Genomic DNA, 17,347 nt, shown 5'->3' with positions numbered 1-17,347 from the left:
AGACTTTTTGAACGCTCACTTTCGGGCTTCTGGCCCGAAATATAGCCCCACTTCACTCTAAGACTGAAAGAGTAACCGACACTACCTTACGCAAATCGTGATTTTGACCAACTTCGGCTCGATTTCCCGGAAGTTGGGGGATATTTTCCAGTCCCGGGGACTCTAAACTAGCTCCTGATGGCTTTGGTTTCCAGTGAAATAAACACAGGGAAACTTTTTGAACGCTCACTTTCAAGCTCCTGGGCAGGAATAAAGCCTCACTTCACTTTAACACTGAAACAGTAAGCGAGACCGCCTAACGCGCACCGTGATTTTGACCAACTTCGGGTAAATTTTCCTGAACTTGGGGGAATATTTTCCAGTCCCGAAGACTCTTAAGTAACCCCTGATGGCCTTCGTTTGCATTGAAATGGATACAGCAAAACTTTTTGAAGCTCACTTTTGAGCTTCTGGGCCGAAATATAGCCCCACTTCACTTCAAGACTGAAAGACTAGCCAAGATCGTCTTGCGCGCATCGTGATTTTGACCAACGTCTTCTCGATTTTCCGGAACTTAAGAAATATAGTGCAGTCCCGGGAACTTTAAACTAACTCCTGATGGTCTTGGTTTGCAGTGAAATGGACACAGCAAAATTTTTGCAGCGCTCACTTTGGAGCTTCTGGGCCGAAATAGAGCCCCACTTCACTTTAAGACTGAAAGAGTAGCCGAGGCCGCCTTAGGCGCATCGTGATTTTGACCAACTTCGGCTTGAGTTGCCAGAACTTAAAAGATATTTTCCACTCCCGGGGACTCTAAACTAACTCAGGAAGGCCTTGGTTTTCAGTGAAATTGAGAGAGGAAAACTTTTTGAACGCTCACTTTTGAGCTTCTGGACCGAAATATAGCCCTACTTCACTTTCAGACTCAAAGAGTAGCCGAGACCGCCTTACGCGAATCGTTATTTTGACCAACTTCGTCTCGATTTGGCGGAACTTGGAGGATATTTTCCAGTTCCGGGGACTGTAAACTACTTCCTGAGGGCCTTTCTTTGCAGTGAAATGGGCACAGCATAACTTTTTGAACGCTCACTTTCGAGCTTCTGGGCCAAAATATACGGCCACGTCACTTTAAGACTAAAAGAGTAGCCGAGACTGCTTTACGCGCATCGTGATTTTCACAAACTTCGGCTCGATTTCCCGGAACTTGGGGGATATTTTGATGTCCCGGAGACTTTAAACTATCTCCTGATGTGGCTTGGTTCGCGGTGAAATGGACACAGCAAAACTTTTTGAACTTTCACTTTCGAGCTTCTGGGCCGAAATATAGCCCGAGTTCACTTTAAGAATGAAAGAATAGCCGAGACCGCCTTACGCGCATCGTGATTTTGATCAACTGTGGCTTGATTTCCCAGGAAATGGGGAATATTTTCCGGTACCCGGGACTCTAAAGTAACTCCTGATTCCCTTGGTTTGCACTAAAATGGGGAGAGGAAAACTTTTTCAACGCTCCCCTTCTGGCTTCTGAGCCGTAATATAACCCCACTTCAGTTTAAGACTGAAAGAGTAGCCAAGACCGTCTTACGCGCATCGTGATTTTGACAAACTTCGGCTCGATTTCCCGAAACTTCGGGGATATATTCAAGTTCCAAGGACTCTAAACTAATCCCTGATGGCCTTGGTCTGCAGTGAAATGGACACAGCAAATTTTTTTGAACGCTTACTTTCGAAATTCTGGGCCGAAATATAGCCCCACTTCACTTTAAGACTGAAAAAGTAGCCGAGACCGCCTTAGACGCATCGTGATTTTGACCAACTTCGGCTTGAGTTGCCAGAACTTAAGGGATATTTTTTAGTCCCGCGGACTCTAAACTAACTCATGATGGCCTTGGTTTTCAGTTAAATTGAGAGAGCAAAACTTTTTGAACGCTCACTTTCGAGCTTCTGGGCCGAAATATACAGCCACGTCACTTTAAGACTAAAAGAGTAGCCGAGACTGCTTTACGCGCATCGTGATTTTCACAAACTTCGGCTCGATTTCCCGGGACTTGGGGGATATTTTGATGTCCCGGACACTGTAAACAATCTGCTGATGTGGCTTGGTTTGCGGTGAAATGGACACAGCAAAACTTTTTGAACTTTCACTTTCGAGCTTCTGGGCCGAAATATAGCCCCAGTTCACTTTAAGAATCAAAGAGTAGCCGAGACCGCCTCACGCGCATCGTGATTTTGACAAACTTCGGCTCGATTTCCCGGGACTTGGGGGATATTTTGATGTCCCGGACACTGTAAACAATCTGCTGATGTGGCTTGGTTTGCGGTGAAATGGACACAGCAAAACTTTTTGAACTTTCACTTTCGAGCTTCTGGGCCAAAATATAGCCCCAGCTCACTTTAAGAATCAAAGAGTAGCCGAGACCGCCTTAGGCGCATCGTGATTTTGAAAAAATTCGGCTCGATTTCCCCGAACTTAGGCGATATTTTCCAGTCCCGAGCAGTCTAAACTAACTTCTGATGGCCTTGGTTTGCAGTGAAATGAACAAGGTAACACTTTTTGAACGCTTATTTTCGAGCTTCTGGGATGAAATATAACCCCACTTCACTTTAAGACTGAAAGAGTAGGCGAGATCGGGTTACGCGCATCGTGATTTTGAGCAACTTCCGCTCGATTTTCTAGAATTTTGGCGATATTTTCAAGTCCCGGGGACTCTAAACTAACTCCTGATTGCCTTGGTTTGCAGTTAAATGCACAAAGCGTAACATTTTAAAGGTTCACTTTCGAGCTTCTGGGCCGAAATATAGCCCCACTTTACTTTAAGTCTGAAAGAGTAGCCGAGATCGTCTTAGGCGCATCGTGATTTTGGGATCCTTCGGCTCGATTTCCCGGAAATAGGGGGATATTTTCCAGTCCCGGGGCCTCTAAACTAACTCCTGATGGCCTTGGTTTTCAGTTAAATTCACAGAGCAAAACTTTTTGAACGCTCACTTTCGAGCTTCCCGGCCGAAATATACAGCCACGTCACTTTAAGACTAAAAGAGTAGCCGAGACTGCTTTACGCGCATCGTGATTTTCACAAACTTCGGCTCGATTTCCCGGGACTTGGGGGATATTTTGATGTCCCGGACACTGTAAACAATCTGCTGATGTGGCTTGGTTTGCGGTGAAATGGACACAGCAAAACTTTTTGAACTTTCACTTTCGAGCTTCTCGGCCGAAATATAGCCCGAGTTCACTTTAAGAATGAAAGAATAGCCGAGACCGCCTTACGCGCATCGTGATTTTGACAAACTTCGGCTCGATTTCCCCGAACTTGGGCGATATTTTCCGGTCCCGAGGAGTCTAAAGTAACTCCTGATTGCCTTGGTTTGCAGTGAAATGAACACAGCAAAACTTTTTGAACTTTCACTTTCTAGCTTCTCGGCCGAAATATAGCCCCAGTTCACTTTAAGAATCAAAAAGTAGCCGAGACCGCCTTACGTGCATCGTGATTTTGACAAAATTCGGCTCGATTTTCCCGAACTTGGGCGATATTTTCCAGTCCCGAGCAGTCTAAACTAACTCCTGATGGCCTTGGTTTGCAGTGAAATGAACAAGGTAACACTTTTTGAACGCTTATTCTCGAGCTTCTGGGATGAAATATAACCCCACTTCACTTTAAGACTGAAAGAGTAGGCGAGACCGCCTTACGCGCATCGTGATTTTGAGCAACTTCCGCTCGATTTTCTAGAATTTTGGCGATATTTTCAAGTCCCGGGGACTTTAAACTAACTCCTGATGGCCTTGGTTTGATGTGAAATGGACGCAGGAAAACGTTTTGAACGCTCAGTTTCGAGCTTCTGGGCCGAAATACAACCGTACTTCACTTTAAGACTGAAATAGTAGCCGAGACCTCCTTACGAGCATCGTGATTTTGACCCAGTTCAGCTCGATCTCCCGGAACTTGGGGGATATTTTCCAGTCCGAGGGACTTTAAACTAACTCCTGATGGCCTTGATTTGCAGTTAAATGCACAAAGCGTAACTTTTTAAAGGTTCACTTTCGAGCATCTGGGCCGAAATATAGCCCCACTTTACTTTAAGACTGAAAGAGTAGCCGAGACCGTCTTACGCGCATCGTGATTTTGACCAACTTCCGTTGGATTTCCCGGAACTTCGGGGATATATTCCAGTCCCGGGGACTCTAAACTAACTGCTGATGGCCTTGGTTTGCAGTGAAATGGACACAGCACATTTTTTTGGAACGCTCACTTTGGAGCTTCTCGGCCGAAATATAGCCCTACTTCACTTTAACACTGAAAGAGTAGCCGAGACCGCCTTACGCGCATCGTAATTTTGACCAACTTCGGCTCGATTTGCCGGAAGTTGGCGAATATTTTCAATTCCCGGGGAAGCTAAACTAACTTCCGATGGCCTTAGTTTGCAGTTAAGTGGACACGGCAAAACTTTTTGAACGCTCACTTTCGAGCTTATGGCTCGAAATATAGCCCCACTTAACTTTAAGACTGAAAGAGTAGCCGAGACCGCCTTACGCGCATCGTGATTTTGGGATACTTCGGCTCGATTTCCCGCAAATAGGGGGATATTTTCCAGTCCCGGGGACTCTAAACTAACTCCTGATGGCCTTGGTTTCCAGTGAAATGGACACAGGCACACTTTTTGAACGCGCACTTTCGAGCTTGCTGGCCGAAATAGAGCCCTACTTCTTTTTAAGACTGAAAGAGTAGGCGGGAGCGCCTTACGCGCATTGTGATTTTGAGGATCTTCGGCTCGATCTGGCGAAAGTTGGGAGATATTTTCCAGTCCCAAAGTCTCTAAACTCACTCCTGATTGTCTAAGATGTGAGTGAAATAGACACAAAAATTTTTGAAGCCTTACTTTCGAGCTTCTGGGGCTACATCTAAGCCCACTTTACCTTAAGACTGAAAGAGTAGCCGAGACCCCCTTAAGCGCATGGTGAATTTGACTAACTTCGGGTGGATTTCCCGTAACTTGGGGGATATTTCCAGTTCCTTTGACGCTAAACTAAGTCGTGATGGCCTTGTTTTGCAGTGAAATGGAGACAGCAAAACTTTTTAAACACTCAGTTTCGAGCTTCTGGGCCGAAATATTGCCCCACTTCACTTCAAGAGTGAAAGAGTAGCCGAGACCGCCGTACGCGCGTCGTGATTTTGACCAACTTCGGTTAAATTTCCCGGAACTTGGGGGATATTTTCCAGTCGCGGGGACTCTAAACTGGCCCCCGACGTCCTTGGTCTGTAGTAAAGTGGACACAGCAAAACTTTTTGAACGCTCACTTTTGAGCTTCTGGGCCGAAATATAGCTCCACTTCACTTTAAGAGTGAAAGAGTAGCCGAGACCGCCTTACGCCCATCGTAATTTTGACCAACGTCATCTCGATTTCCCGGAACTTGAGGGATATTTTCCAGTCCCGCGGACTCTAAAGTAACTCCTGATGGCCTTGCTCTGGAGTGAAATGGACACAGCACAACTTTTTGAACGCTCACTTTCGAGCTTCTGGGGGGAAATATTGCACCAGTTCACTTTAAGAATGAAAGAGTAACCGGGACCGCCTTACGCGCATCGTGATTTTGACCAACTTTGGCTCGATTTCCCGGGAAATGGGGGATATTTTCCGATACCGGGGACTCTAAACTAACTCCTGATTTCCTCGGTTTGCAGTGAAATGGACACAGCACAACTTTTTGAATGCTCACTTTTGAGCTTCTGGGCCGAAGCATAGCCCTACTTCACTTTAAGACTGAAAGACTAGCCGAGACCGCCTTACGCGCATCGTGATTTTGGGCTACTTCGGCTCGATTTCCCGGAACTTGGGAGATAATTCCCAGTCCCCGGCACTCTAAACTAATTCCTGATGACCTTGGTTTTCAGTGAAATGGACACAGCCAAACTTTTTGAACGTTCACTTTCGAGCTTCTGGGCCGAAATATAGCCCCACTTTACTTTAAGACTGAAAGAGTAGCCGGGACCGCCTTACGCGCATGGTAATTTTGTGGAACTTCGGCTTGATTTCCTGGGACTTGGGGGATATTTTCCAGTCCCGGAAGCTCTAAACTAACTCCTGAATGCCTTGGTTTTTAGTGAAATGGACACAGGTAAAAGGAGCGCACGCTCGGTTTCCAGGTTGTAGGCCCAAATATAGCCCCACTTTATTTTAAGACTGAAAGTGTACACGAAACCGCCTTAAGCGCATCGAAATTTTTAGCCACTATGGCTCGATATGCCAAAACTTGGGGGATATTTTCCAGTCCCGGGGACTCTACCCTAACTCTTGATGGCCTTAGTTTTCAGTAAAATGGTCACAGGTAACAGGAGCGCACGCTCGGTGTCGAGCTTCTAGGCCGAAATGTAGCCCCAGTTCATTTTAAGACTGAAAGAGTAAACGAAACTGCCGTACGCCTATCGTAATTTTAAGCAAGTATGGCTCACTTTGCCGAAACTTGGAGGATAGCTTCCAGTCTCGAGGATTCTAAACTATCTCCTGATGGACTTAGTTCTTAGTGAAATGGACACAGGTAAAAGGAGAGCACGCTCGGTGTCGAGCTTGTAGAACCGAAATATAGCCCCACTTCATTTTCGGAGTAAACGAGTAGCCGAGACCGCCTTACGCGCATCGTGATTTTGAGCATCTTTGGCTCGATTTTGCGGAATTCTGGCAATATTTTCCAGTCCCGAGCACTCTATGTTAACTCCTGATGAACTTAGTTTTCAGTGATATGTACACAGGCAAAAGGAGCGCACGCTCGGTGTTAAGCTTCTCGGCCGAAATAGAGCCCCACTTCATTTTAAGACTCAAAGAGTAGCCGAGACCGCCTTACGCGCATCGTAATTTTGAGCAACTTTGGCTCGATCTGCCAGAATTTGGGAAATATTTTCCAGTCCCAAGGACTCTAAACTAACTCCTGATGGCCTAAGATGTCAGTGAAATGGACACAGGTAAAATTAGCAGACGCCCGGTCTCGAAATTCTAGGTCGAAATATAGCCCCCCTTAATTTTAAGACTGAAAGAGTAGCCGAGACCGCCTTACGCGCATCGTGATTTTGGGCCACTTTTGCTCGATTTCCCGGAAGTTGGCGAATAATTTAAAGTCCCGGGGACGCTAAACTAACTCCCGATGACCTTGATTTGCAGTTTAATGAACACAGCAAAATATTCTGAACGCTCACCTTCGAGCTTCAGTGCCGCAATATAGCCCTACTTAAATTTAACACTGAAAGAATAACCGAGAGCCCGTTACGCGCATCGTAATTTTCATCAACTTAGCCGCCATTTCCTGGAACTTGGAGAATATTTTCCAGTTCCGGGGACTCTAAACTAACTCCTGATTGCCTTGGTTTGCAGTCAAATGGACACAGCAAAACTTTTTGAACGCTCACGTTCGAGCTTGTGGGCCTAAATATAGCCACACTTCACTTAAAGACTGAAACAGTAGCCGAGACCGCGTTACGCGCATCGTGATTTTGAGCAACTTCTGCTCGCTTTCCTGGAACTTGGGGAATATTTTCCAGTCCCGGGGACTCTAAACTAACTCCTGATGGCCATGGTTTGCAGTCAAATTCACACAGCACAAGTTTTTGAACGAACACTTTCGAGCTTTTAGGCCAAAATATAGTCCCACATCACTTACGACTTAAAGAGTAGCCGAGACCGGCGTGCGCGCATCGTGATTTTGACCAACTTCGGGTCGATATTCCGGAACTTGGGGGATATTTTCCAGTCCCAGGGACTGTAAACTAAATCTTGATGGTCTTGGTTTGCAGTGAAATGGAGACAGCAAAACTTTTTCAACGCTCACCTTGAAGCTTCTAGGCCGAAATATAGCCCACTTTACTTTAATACTGAAAAAGTAGCCGAGACCGCCTTACGCGCATCGTGATTTTGACAAACTTCGGGTGGATTTCCCGGACCTGGGGGGATATTTTCCAGTCCCTTGGACGCTAAACTAGGTGCCGATGGCCTTGTTTTGCAGTGAAATGGACACAGCAAAGCTTTTTGAAGGCTCACTTTCGATGTTGTGGGCCGAAATACAGCCATACTTCACTTTAAGACTGAAACAGTAGCCGAGACCACGTTTCGCGCAACGTGATTTTGATCAACTTCGGCTCGATTTCCCGGAACTTGCGAAATATTTTCCAGTCCCGGGGACTCTAAACTAACTCGTGCTGGTCTTGGTTTGCAGTGAAACGGAAAGAGAAAAAGTTTTTGAACGCATACTTTCGAGCTTCTGGACCGAAATAGAACCCCACTTCACTTGAAGACTGAAAGAGTAGCCGAGACCGCCTTACGTGCATGGTGATTTTGAGCAACTTCGGCTCGATTTGCCGGAACTAAGGGGATATATTCCAGTTCTGAGGACCCTAAACTACTTCCTGATGGCCTTGGTTTGCAGTAAAATGGACCCAGCAAAACTTTTTGAACGCTCAATTTCGAGCTTCTGGGCCAAAATATAGCCCCCCATTACTTTAACACTGAAAGAGTAGCCGAGACCGCCTTACGTGCATCGTGATTTTGACAAACTTTGGGTTGATTTCCCGGAACTTGGGGGATATTTTCCAGTCCCGGGGACTCTCAACAAACTCCTGCTTGTCTTGGTTTGCAGTGAAATGGACACAGCGAAACTTTTTGAACGCTCACTCTCGAGCTTCTGGGCCGAAATAGAGCCCCATTTTACTTTAAGACTGAAAGAGTAGGCGAGACCGTCTTGAGCGAATCGTGATTTTGACGAATTTCGCCTTTATTTCCCGAAACTTGGGGGATATATTCCAGTCAAAGGGACTCTACAGTAACTCCTGATGGCCTTGGTTTTCAGTGAAATGGACAGAGCACAACTTTGGAGCTTCTGGGCAGAAATATAGCCCCACTTTACTTTAAGACTGAAAGAGTAGATGAGACCGCCTTACGCGCATCATAATTTTGACGAACTTCGAATGGATTTCCCGGAACTTGGGGGATATTTTGCAGTCCCTTGGACTTTTGCAGTCCCTTGTTTTCAAGTAAAAGGGACAGAACAAAACTTTTTGAACGCTCACTTTCTAGCTTGTGGGCCGAAATATAGCCACACTTCACTTTAGGACTGACACAGTAGCGGAGACCACGTTACGCGCATCATGAATTTGATCAACTGCGGCTCGATTTCCCGGGACTTGGGGGATACTCTCCAGTCCCGGGGACTCTAAACTAACTTCTGAAGGCCTTGGTTTGCACTGAAAGTGACAGAGCAAAACATTTTAAACACTCACTTTCGAACTTCTGGGCCGAAATATAGCCCCACTTCACTTTAAGACTGAAAGAGTAGCCGAGACCACCTTACGCAGATCGTAATTTTGACCAACTTCGGCTCGATTTACCGGAACTTGGGGGACATTTTCCAGTGCCGAGGACTCTTAAACAACCCCTGATGGCCTTGGCTTGCATTGAAATGGATACAGCAAAACTTTGTGAACGCTCACTTTTGAGCTTCTGGGCCGAAATATAGCCCCACTTCACTTTAAGACTGAAAGAGTAGCCGAGATCGCCTTACGCGCATCGTGATTTTGAACATTTTCGGATCGATTTCTCGGAACTTGGGGAATATTTTCCAGTCCCGGGGACTCTAAACTAACTCCTGATCGCCTTGCTTTGCATTGAAATGGACAGGGCAAAAGGTTTTGAGCTCTCACTTTCGAGCTTGTGGGCCGAAATATAGCCACACTTTACTTTAAGACTGAAACAGTAGCCGAGACCGCATTTCGCGCATCGTGATTTTGATCAAATTTGGCTCGCTTTCCCGGAACTTGGGGAATATTTTCCAGTCCTGGGGACCCTAAACTAAGTCCTGATGGCCTTGTTTTGAAGTGAAATGGACACAGCAAAACTTTTTGAACGCTCACTTTGTAGCTTGTGTGCCGCAATATAGGCACACTTGACTTTAAGACTGAAAGAGTAGCCGAGACCACGTTACGCCCATCATGAATTTGATCAACTTCGGCTCCAATTCCCGGTACTTGGGGGATATGTTCCAGTCCCGGGGATTCTAAACTAACTCCTGATGGCCTTGGTTTGCATTGAAATGGACACAGCACACTTTTTTGAACGCACACTTTCGAGATTCTGGGCCGAAATATAGCCCCTGTTCACTTAAGACTGAAAGAGTAGCCGAGACGGCATTGCTCGCATCGTGAGTTTTGGAAAATTCCGGTCGATATTTCGGAACTTGGGGGATATTTTCCAGTCCCAGGAGCTCTAAACTAACTCCTCATGGCCTTGGTTTGCAGTGAAATGGACAGAGCAAAACTTTTTGAGCATTCACCTTCGAGCTTCCTGGCCGAAATAAAGCCCCACTTTACTTTAAGACTTAAAGAGTAACCGAGACCACCTTACGCGCATTGTGATTTTGACAAACTTCGGGTGGATCTCCCGGAACTTGGGGGACATTTTCCAGTCCCTTGGACGCTAAACTTAGTCCTGATGGCCTTGCTTTGCAGTGAAATGGACACAGCAAAAATTTTTAAACGCTTACTTTCGAGCTTGTGGGCCGAAATATAGCCACACTTTACTTTAAGACTGAAACAGTAGCCGAGACCGCATTTCGCGCATCGTGATTTTGATGAACTTCGGCTCGCTTTCCCGGAACTTGGGGAATATTTTCCAGTCCCGGGGACCCTAAACTAACTTTTGATAGCTTTGGTTTGCAGTGAAATGCACACAGTAAAACTTTTTGAACGCTCACTTTCGAGCTTCTGGACAGAAATATAGCCCCACTTCACTTTAAGACTGAAAGGGTAGCCGAGACCGCTTTGGGAGCATCGTGATGTTGACCAACTTCAGCTCGACTTACCATAACTTTGGGAATATTTTCCAGTGCTAGGGACGCTAAACTAACTCGTGATGGCCTTGTTTTTTAGTCAAAGAACACAGCATAACTTTTTGAACGCTCACTTTCGGGCTTCTGGGCCGAAATATAGCCCCACTTCACTTTAAGACTGAAACAGTAGCCGATACCGCATTTCGCGCATCGTGATTTTGATCAACTTCCGTTCGATTCCCCGGAACTTGGGCAATCTTTTTCAGTCCCGGGCACTCTAAACTAACCCCTGATGGCCTTGGTTTGCAGTGAAATGGACACAGCAAAACTCTTTGAACGCTCACTTTCGGGCTTCTGGCCCGAAATATAGCCCCACTTCACTTTAAGACAGAAAGAGTAGCCGAGACCACTTTAGGGGCATCGTGATTTTGACCAACCTCGGCTCAATTTCCCGGACCTTGGGGCATATTTTCTTGTCCCGGGGACGCTAAACTAACTCCTCATGGCCTTGGTTTGCAGTGAAATGAACACAGCAAAACTTTTTGAACGCTCACTTTCGGGCTTCTCGCCCGAAATATAGTCCCACTTCACTCTAAGACTGAAAGAGTAGCCGACACTACCTTACGCAAATCGTGATTTTGACCAACTTCGGCTCGATTTCCCGGAAGTTGGGGGATATTTTCCAGTCCCGGGGACTCTAAACTAGCTCCTGATGGCTTTGGTTTGGAGTCAAATAAACACAGGGAAACTTTTTGAACGCTCACTTTCAAGCTCCTGGGCAGGAATAAAGCCTCACTTCACTTTAAGACTGAAACAGTAAGCGAGACCGCCTAACGCGCACCGTGATTTTGACCAACTTCGGCTAAATTTCCCTGAGCTTGGGGGGATATTTTCCAGTCCCGAAGACTCTTAAGTAACCCCTGATGGCCTTCGTTTGCATTGAAATGGATACAGCAAAACTTTTTGAAGCTCACTTTTGAGCTTCTGGGCCGAAATATAGCCCCACTTCACTTTAAGACTGAAAGACTAGCCAAGATCGTGTTGCACGCATCGTGATTTTGACCAACGTCTTCTCGATTTTCCGGAACTTGGGAAATATATTGCAGTCCCGGGGACTCCAAACTAACTCCTGATGGCCTTGGTTTGCAGTGAAATGGACACAGCAAATTTTTTGCAGCGCTCACTTTGGAGCTTCTGGGCCGAAATAGAGTCCCACTTCACTTTAAGACTGAAAGAGTAGCCGAGGCCGCCTTAGGCGCATCGTGATTTTGACCAACCTCGGCTTGAGTTGCCAGAACTTAAAAGATATTTTCCACTCCCGGGGACTCTAAACTAACTCATGATGGCCTTGGTTTTCAGTGAAATTGAGAGAGTAAAACTTTTTGAACGCTCACTTTCGAGCTTCTGGACCGAAATATAGCCCTACTTCACTTTCAGACTCAAAGAGTAGCCGAGACCGCCTTACGCGAATCGTTATTTTGACCAACTTCGTCTCGATTTGGCGGAACTTGGAGGATATTTTCCAGTTCCGGGGACTGTAAACTACTTCCTGAGGGCCTTGCTTTGCAGTGAAATGGGCACAGCATAACTTTTTGAACGCTCACTTTCGAGCTTCTGGGCCAAAATATACAGCCACGTCACTTTAAGACTAAAAGAGTAGCCGAGACTGCTTTACGCGCATCGTGATTTTCACAAACTTCGGCTCGATTTCCTGGAACTTGGGGGATATTTTGATGTCCCGGAGACTGTAAACTATCTCCTGATGTGGCTTGGTTCGCGGTGAAATAGACACAGCAAAACTTTTTGAACTTTCACTTTCGAGCTTCTGGGCCGAAATATAGCCCGAGTTCACTTTAAGAATGAAAGAATAGCCGAGACCGCCTTACGCGCATCGTGATTTGGACCAACTTTGCCTCGATTTCCCAGGAAATGGGGAATATTTTCCGGTACCGGGGACTCTAAAGTAACTCCTGATTGCCTTGGTTTGCATTGAAATGGAGAGAGCAAAACTTTTTCAACGCTCCCCTTCTGGCTTCTGAGCCGAAGTATAGCCCCACTTCAGTTTAAGACTGAAAGAGTAGCCGAGACCGTCTTACGCGCATCGTGATTTTGACAAACTTCGGCTCGATTTCCCGAACCTTCGGGGATATATTTAAGTTCCAAGGACTCTAAACTAACCCCTGATGGCCTTGGTCTGCAGTGAAATGGACACAGCAAATTTTTTTGAACGCCTACTTTCGAAATTCTGGGCCGAAATATAGCCCCACTTCACTTTAAGACTGAAATAGTAGCCGAGACCGCCTTAGACGCATCGTGATTTTGACCAACTTCGGCTTGAGTTGCCAGAACTTAAGGGATATTTTTAAGTCCCGCGGACTCTAAACTAACTCATGATGGCCTTGGTTTTCAGTTAAATTGAGAGAGCAAAACTTTTTGAACGCTCACTTTCGAGCTTCTGGGCCGAAATATACAGCCACGTCACTTCAAGACTAAAAGAGTAGCCGAGACTGCTTTACGCGCATCGTGATTTTGACAAACTTCGGCTCGATTTCCCGGGACTTGGGGGATATTTTGATGTCCTGGACACTGTAAACAATCTGCTGATGCGGGATGGTTTGCGGTGAAATGGACACAGCAAAACTTTTTGAACTTTCACTTTCGAGCTTCTGGGCCGAAATATAGCCCCAGTTCACTTTAAGAGCCAGTGCCCATAATTATGGACCAAACAACGGCACAAGTCGAAAAATCGATTTTAGTCATTTTTTGCCCATAGATTGTTCCTAGCTAGTAAACAAACGGACCATAGTTAGTCTCAGCTAATGCAGTTTTTTTGGGGAGAAATTTGCGAAAAATGATTTTTTTCCGATTAGGCTCAAAATCTACTTCCCGTTTTGCTGAATTTTCCGAATATTTGTTTGCTTCGCGCTCCGCAGAACAGCTACTTGAGAATCTTTCAATGGTCTTTACATTCAGCTCAGGTCTTCATGGTATGACTGAGCGAAAAATAAAATAAATCGAGGCTTCGTTTCAGCCTGAAACGAGATCGAACACGAACGGAAAATATTACGATGTGTTTCAAACGAATTATAGCACTAAAATATCGCCATATTTTTCTATGGGCTATAACTTTAAATGCCATAAAAACACTTTATACGGGTTAACTGTACACCCACCTGTTTGAAAATCAAAAAATATCTCTGGGCAAATGGTTTTAAGTCGCCCGCCTTGGCCTGTGCTTCTCATGAATTTTTCCCTGAACCGCCGTGAGAATGTAAACAATTGCGTGACTCTGGCGGTCACCCTGAATACATAATTCGTTTCCAACAAACCGCAGATGGCTATCTTAGAACATTTGGGTGAAAAAAGAAAAACATAATGGACCACTTTTAACTTTTATATTTTGAAAGTCATCGCTTTGGAAATTTCGTTAATTAAAAACGCCAATTAAAAGGAATTTACTCGGAGTTCGGGTGTAACTGCTATGTCGTTTTAGGCTGTCGTTCTTTCTCTGATCATTTTAATTACAAGAACGAGTTCTAGAAAGAAAATCGTTCTAAGTTCATTTGTTAAGCGTAATGAAAAGTTGATATTGTTGGTTTGTAGCCTTACGTGATCTGAAGGAACGCTACAGTGATTAAATTTGCATTTGTTGATTTCGACGGATCGTTTTTCGGTTAAACCTTTTTATTTGTGCCAGCACATTTAGTGCTTTTTCTCCTGCTAAAAAGTCGGAAAAAGTAAAGTAAACAAATCCTAAAAGTCATAAATAAGAGGCATCGACAGTGCGAGTGTCTCGGTCAGCTGTTAATTTGAACAATTACTGTGCTGGACGGATTGCTTTCCTGGTTACCCACGTACTATACATAGTTCATTGTACGCGAATGTTTCTGTTTCAAACAACTGAAATGCTCAGTGCTTTTTCCTTTTTTTCTTCAGTCTTAAAACTTAAGGTTAAAGTTAGGCTAAACCCTAAACTGTTTTGGCGGCCAACCTATTTTTGGCTAATTGCTTAATCAAATTATATATATATTTCATTGAAATTCGCTCCTCTGTGACCGACTTCCGCGAATAAAACAAGATGGATGTTCGCTGTTCATTTAAGACTACAATCCTGGTCAAAAGTGTTGGGACAGTTACGGCAGATGACTTCACAGGCAGCCTCTCTTAAGACCAAAACCGCGCAAGCCCGCCTACCCCCTCCCCCTGTCAATGTTGATAAAAATCTTGAAGAAAAAAATCCTTGACAATAGCCTCAGAATAGCCTCGTTTCAAGAGTTGTTCACCTCCTAGAACAGTATTCTCGAACTAAAGAGACGATAAGATAGATATTCACGTCTTATTCCAATAATAGCGATTTTTCAGCAATCGCGTTTGGTTCCAACACAACTGTCTAACCACTTTCTATTGTCCCTTTTTCTTTTTTTCCCACATCCAATCTAGTCTTCAGAATAGCTTCATTTTCATGCAACATTGCTAGGGGAGAGGGGGGGTCAATTGTACTTGCTTCCATTCATCTTTTGTTCTAAAACGTTAAGGACGTAGTTGAAATCGTGGGTTTCAGCGCGCAAAAATGGGAGGTGTCCCAACAACTTATGGCCAGGATTGCAGGTTTACACTAGAGGAAATTGTTCCGGATTCGTGATGAATCCAGAATGTTTTAGTGCCGGATTGATTTTGCCATTTACACAAAAGTGGACGAAACCGAAATAAAAACCCCCCGGTTTGGTCGTGTCTCCGGAGATTTTGAATCCGGAATTTAAAGTGAGAACTTTGAATCCGAAAACTTTTGAATCCGGAGAGTTTTGTCGTGTGAACGATTTTCTCTCGAATCCAGATATTTTTCCGCCTGTGATCTTTTGAGTTTGCGGTGGGACGAAAATGGCGGATTACATGATCCAGTCGTAGTCGAGTCGTAGGCGCATTGATGGCCATTTGATGGCGGTCGCTGGGTGATTACCTCGTGCTGTTTCAGGTGTAGGTAATCACTTTTATAATGGGTAATGCCATACTCCTCAGAAACCGTGCCCAATTTATACTTTACTGCGCAGATGACGACGATGGCACGATCGAAAACCTCGACGGTTTTCGACCCTAAACCCTAAGTAAATACCTGGAGGAACCTGGCATGATGGATAACAGTACCGTGGTCAGCGAGTTGAAAGAAAACTTCAGACTGTCTCAACCTACCCCTAGCCTTATTTTCGGAGGCATTTTGTTTCTCGTTGTCGAGGCAACAAACTGCTTGTTAACCATTCCATCATGAATGTTCCCGGAGTTATCGTCGTGTATAAACGATTAAGAATCCGAATGTCCTTTCACTGTAAACCCCTACTAATCCGAATACTCTAAAATTGATGAATTCGGGAACTCCTTTATTGTAAACCTAGTCCTAGATCGACCACTGTAATGTTTATTTGTCTACCAGTGTTTTGATCTGCAAATTTCAGTTAATTGATCAAACAACCAAAGTAGAAAAGATGGATTTTTTTCCCAGTATGATTGAAACTTAAACGCAATTTCTTCCTCGGCTAATTCAATTCAAGAAATTCCGGGTTTTCTAGCTGAGTTTGAGCATATTGTGTAGGTACAAATTTTCTACACAGCTAGAAGAGCTGAGATGCCGTCACGCAGTTAGTAGTCTATAGAAATTATGGTATTTCCACTTGACTTTATTTGTCAGTCAATAAATTATAGAGGATTGGTTAAGTGTATCTCTGAAACTGCTACTGTGTTGTAAGTTATCAGTGAAATCAATAAAATAAACAAGTGTTAAAATCATTTCCCGGAGTACTGTAGTAACGTTCTTTATCATGGATGTCGTGGGTGTCGCAATGCAAATGAAAAAACATATATATTTATACTAAGTTAAACAAAGAAAACAAAAACAAAAAACAAAAAAAACCTTTTCCATTATTTTATCCACACAACGTTTCAAAAATTGCTTTCATCGGATTGCTGGAAACGAATATTTTACTCGAGAGTGGCTATCCGCGTCACGCAATTGCTTACATTCCAACGGCGGATTTTGGGCAAAATCTATGAGAAACACAGGCCAAGGCGGGCGACTTGAAGCCATTTGCCCAGAGATAGTTTTTGATATCCTAACAGGTGGGTGTATATTTAACCCGTAGAAAGTGTTTTTATGGTATTTAAAGTTATAGCCCATAGAAAAATATGGCAATGTTTTTAAGCAATAATTCTCTTGCGACATACTGTAAAATTTTGCGTTTCAGTTTTACCTCTTTTCGGGCTCAAAACTAACTTTGATTTATTTTATTTTTCGCTCAGTCATGCTACCAAGACCTGAACTGAATATAAATCCATTGAAAGATTCTCAAGTAGTTGTTCTGCGGAGCGCGAAGCAATCAAATATTCGGAAAATTCAGCAAAACCGGAAGTAGATTTTGAGCCCAGTCGGGTCGAAATCGTTTTTGGCGTATTTCTACCAAAGAAAGCTGTATTAGCAGAAACTAACTATGGTCCGTTTCTATTCTTACTAGGACCTATCTATGGACAAAATACAAGCGAAATAAATTTTTCGACCTGTGCCATTGATAGGCGATTTAGGT

This window comes from Orbicella faveolata, unplaced genomic scaffold (assembly GCF_042242905.1).
Source record: "Orbicella faveolata isolate gen_17 unplaced genomic scaffold, um_ofav_v1 contig_47, whole genome shotgun sequence".
NCBI lineage: Eukaryota > Metazoa > Cnidaria > Anthozoa > Scleractinia > Merulinidae > Orbicella > Orbicella faveolata.
The sequence above is the reverse complement of the archived record's forward strand: the minus strand, read 5'-3'. Positions refer to the sequence as shown.